This window comes from Pseudophryne corroboree, chromosome 6, assembly GCF_028390025.1.
Source record: "Pseudophryne corroboree isolate aPseCor3 chromosome 6, aPseCor3.hap2, whole genome shotgun sequence".
NCBI lineage: Eukaryota > Metazoa > Chordata > Amphibia > Anura > Myobatrachidae > Pseudophryne > Pseudophryne corroboree.
The window spans coordinates 98,301,469-98,305,968 of record NC_086449.1 but is presented as its reverse complement, the minus strand read 5'-3'; the positions used below and the strand labels follow the sequence as shown (position 1 = coordinate 98,305,968).

The window sequence follows — 4,500 nt, the reverse complement described above, 5'->3', positions numbered from 1 at the left end:
CTTATTGTGGTACCTGCGGCTACTAGGGACTTGGAGGACTCCAAGTTGCTAGATGTTGTCAGGGCCCTGAAAATATAGTTTCCAGGACGGCTGGAGTCAGGAAAACTGACTTGCTGTTATCCTGTATGCACCCAACAAACTGGGTGCTCTTGCTTCTAAGCAGACGATTGCTAGTTGGATGTGTAGTACAATTCAGCTTGCACATTCTGTGGCAGGCCTGCCACAGCCAAAATATGTAAATGCCCATTCCACAAGGAAGGTGGGCTCATCTTGGGCGGCTGCCCGAGGGGTCTCGGCTTTACAACTTTGCCGAGCTGATACTTGGTCAGGGGCACACCCTGACTGAGGAGGACCTGGAGTTCCCTCATTCGGTGCTGCAGAGTCATCCGCACTCTCCCGCCCGTTTGGGAGCTTTGGTATAATCCCCATGGTCCTGACGGAGTCCCCAGCATCCACTTAGGACGTTAGAGAAAATAAGAATTTACTTACCGATAATTCTATTTCTCGTAGTCCGTAGTGGATGCTGGGCGCCCATCCCAAGTGCGGATTGTCTGCAATATTTGTACATAGTTATTGTTACAAAAATCGGGTTATTATTGTTGTGAGCCATCTTTTCAGAGGCTCCGCTGTTATCATGCTGTTAACTGGGTTCAGATCACAGGTTGTACAGTGTGATTGGTGTGGCTGGTATGAGTCTTACCCGGGATTCAAAATCCTTCCTTATTGTGTACGCTCGTCCGGGCACAGTATCCTAACTGAGGCTTGGAGGAGGGTCATAGGGGGAGGAGCCAGTGCACACCTCCTGATCCTAAAGCTTTTACTTTTGTGCCCTGTCTCCTGCGGAGCCGCTATTCCCCATGGTCCTGACGGAGTCCCCAGCATCCACTACGGACTACGAGAAATAGAATTATCGGTAAGTAAATTCTTATTATTTTTCACGAACATACCCTGATTTTGTGCTGCTCATGCGACACCGTCAGACAACGCAGCCGCTGGCACCGCCACCAGCACCCCCTCCCCATTTTGATTCCCCCCAACCCTGATCATACTCACCAACACCTGGGAATCAGTGATAGGAGCTCCTGGAGGGCTGCTGGTCTTTGGGGCTGCCTGCTGCTATGACCTCCAGTGCTGTAAAGTGAGCTGCCATTTTGCAGCATCACTTTACTGCACCTGGGGTCACAGGAGCACTGATCACCGGTCCCTCCTGGGTTGGTGAGTATATTATTTATATAATATATATAATGGTTTTTTTTGGTAACCGTGATCAGCTTGTGTGTCCATTGGTCTCTATAACGGGGAAGTCAATAATGGGAAGTCAAAAACTAATAAAAATAGAGGGACTGGAAGAGAAACTATTTTTTTTTTAAAAGGAAGAAGCGCCAGAAAGCCTTTAATATAGCAACAACAACAACAAAAAATTGGTTATCATTTCTTCACAAGTAGATGCCAAACTATTATAAGTTGTAACTAAAATACATTCATTCCCTGACCGGGAATTGAACCCAGGCCGCGACGGTGAGAGCGCCGAATCCTAACCACTAGACCACCAGGGAAGATGTTCTCCACTACTTCTTTAACCACACAACTGCAATAAGTACTTGGAAGTATTTGCAGTTTGAGGGGGTTTTATTCCATGTCATTGCATATTACAATTCACTTTTCAATATCCAATCTTAAAATCAATATTTACCCTGATACGCTGCTTATTGCCTCTATTTTATGTAAGAATGACCTTTATCTCTAACAATGTTTAAATTGTTTGAATTCATTCAATAGTGGCAATTACTTTTGAGGAGCAAATAAGAATGAATAATAATAAATAAATAAAATAAAACCCTAGCATTCTGACCAAGTGTGGATAAAATGTTTCTGCCCGGTTTTGAACCGGGGACCTTTCGCGTGTGAGGCGAACGTGATAACCACTACACTACAGAAACTGGTGGTGCAGTATTGGTCTAAATGTGCTTTCAAGTATAATAGGTAGACCATGAATCTATCACTTTATTTTTATACTTAGGACTGGTGATAATTGGAGCCACTGACTCAACAAAAAAGATTGATAAGTAGCCCCAAATATTAATTTCCTATTGCCACAATATACTTTTCAGGGGCCCCACTGCCGCCATAGAGAAATAGGTCCCTTTCTTTTCACAATTTTCAGTGATCCCCAGCTCCTAGCACCAAATTCTATGTCACTGGGTACAGAGCCATAAATGTCTGGTAAATGCTGATCCAGTCTCTTGTATGCATCTTACCAGAACTCAGAATAGATGGCGCTCCTATTTAAATAACGTCCTTTACTGCAAAAAGGAATATTTCAGCCATAGAAAATGTTTGACTAATTACTTGCACATCTCCAACGTGGGTCTCTTTCAGGAATTGTACATGGGTCCTTCCCGGGTGTGACCTGCCATGCGAACCCTTTCAGACTGGCAATATACCAGGTCAGGTTGCCATAGGGGGCGGAGGCAGCGTTGATGTCACCAGGGGCGGAGGCGGCGCTTTGGAAATTAGATCATCTCCAAGCGCCGCCTCCTCCATAGTGTGAACGGGACCCAGGAAACCCATTCACACCAAACATGACACAGGAAAAACCCATGTAAAAGCCTCCTTTAATATCGGGTTGAATGCCGGGTTGCTAGACCCTCGATATTTCAACCTGACCCTTTCACATCGCACCTGCCAGAGACAGCCCTGACCAATATTATGCCACAGGCAAGATTTTCTCTGATGCTCCCTCCCCCTTTGTGTCCCCAGTTTTCTTCACTGACAGTATACTTGTGGGGAGATTGCCTCTGCAGTTTCAGAGGTTTTGCTGCTTTTTGCATATGTGCCAAATTCCGAAATGAGGATTGGGATGGAAAACCAGCCTGGGAAATTTATGGAAGCAGTCCTAATTTGGTCAGGGTTTGTTGAGGGGGTGGGGTCTTTCCTTCCTTATAGAGCAGTTGGATGCAGTTGCGCCCTTCCTGGCATCTTTTGCCGCAGCAGCATCTGTGACTTTTAGCTAATGCCACTAGAGTGCCCTTCCCTGGTGTAAATTTATGTGTCTGAATATGCAAGGACTGAGACGCTCACTGTCAGAGTCTACAGGCGCTGCAATAATGCTGTGTGCTGCTTTAGATGTCACCATCGATCGCACCATTGAAACTTTCACCAGCCTTATGCTACATGCAGATTTTCCGTCGGAGTATGGCCTCCAATGTGTCTCTATAAGCAACATGCCGATACTATGTTACCTCTGCTTCTGATTAGCAATCTCCTGTAACTGCCTAGGAACACCTAAAACATTTATAAGACACTTCTTCATGCATTTGTCTGATTCTGTACTGCATTTCTGCATAAGCACCATCAGGACGCTTGCGCAGTGCAGCTCAGACACGTGCAGACAAAACACATTGCACAAGAAAGAAAATAAACACACAGGAAAAATCACACATTGACCCCCACAGATAAACAAATACAACGGTTCCTACAAAAAAAAAAAAAAAAATCAAACACATTGGCCTAAATTGTAAAAAAAAGAAAAACATTGACCCAGGCAGGAAAAAAAAACACATTAGCCCACACAGGAAAAAACCACATTGGATACCATAGGAAATAAAAAAATTGGACTTCACAAGAAAAGAAAAACACATTTGCCCCCACAAGAAAAAAACAAACATGTTGGACAGATGTAAACATGGAACTAGGCATAGTGGGGATGGATGTGCCCCTCTCCCCATGATGCTGTAGGTATGTCATGTAAGTAAAGTATATAACACATTAGAGTGATCAGCAACATTTGGGAGACAAGTAACCCGTTAAATTTAAACTCTCCCAATACAAGAAACCAGTGCTATTGGGTATTCCCATTGGCAAATGTTGTAGCTTGCACATTTAGGGGTCCATTTATCATGGATCACATATTGAATGCAATATGGGCGGGATCTTACAGACCAGGATCGCATTGCAATATGCGATTCTATCACCTATGATTGTGCACATGCAGGGACATCCCTGTGATGTGCTGTGGTGGCTGCCAGGTCTTCTGCTCATGTGCTGTCATGTCAGACCACACTGCACAGAGGCCAGTCCCATGGAGGCTACTGCCATCTTCAGATGGCGGTAGCCCATATTAAGAATGCATAGCAGTCCGGATATTGGTAAATCAGGCAGCATCACATCCCCATGGAAACCTATGGGGGATGTGACTGTGGGTGGCAATTGGGATCGCAGCAGGTGTCGGAGATACATTCAGGCATTACCTATTATTTGCGGCTAACATTTAGCTGCAAATATACTATAATAAATGGGCCCCCAAGTATTCTCATTGGCACATTTACTAGGTACATTTGGTGTCACCACTGGCACAGACTAGTTAAACTAGACTAAAGTTAAACTAAAATCGCACCTCGTCTCCCCGCTCCCTCCGTGGACATCGGCAGCGCTGACAGCAGCCTCACACGAGGACTGACAGACGGAGTATGAATGGAAAGCTCCTGCTGTATCCTGCTC

General features: G+C 45.0%; 2 non-coding genes across 2 annotated transcripts; both read right to left on the bottom strand.

Moving 5' to 3' along the window:
• Positions 1-1,484: 1,484 nt before the first annotated feature.
• TRNAE-CUC (transfer RNA glutamic acid (anticodon CUC)) lies at positions 1,485-1,556 on the bottom strand. Its single transcript has one exon. It is a non-coding gene; the product is annotated as a tRNA-Glu (tRNA).
• Positions 1,557-1,867: 311 nt separating this feature from the next.
• Positions 1,868-1,940, bottom strand: TRNAV-CAC (transfer RNA valine (anticodon CAC)). Its single transcript has one exon. It is a non-coding gene; the product is annotated as a tRNA-Val (tRNA).
• Positions 1,941-4,500: the final 2,560 nt, after the last annotated feature.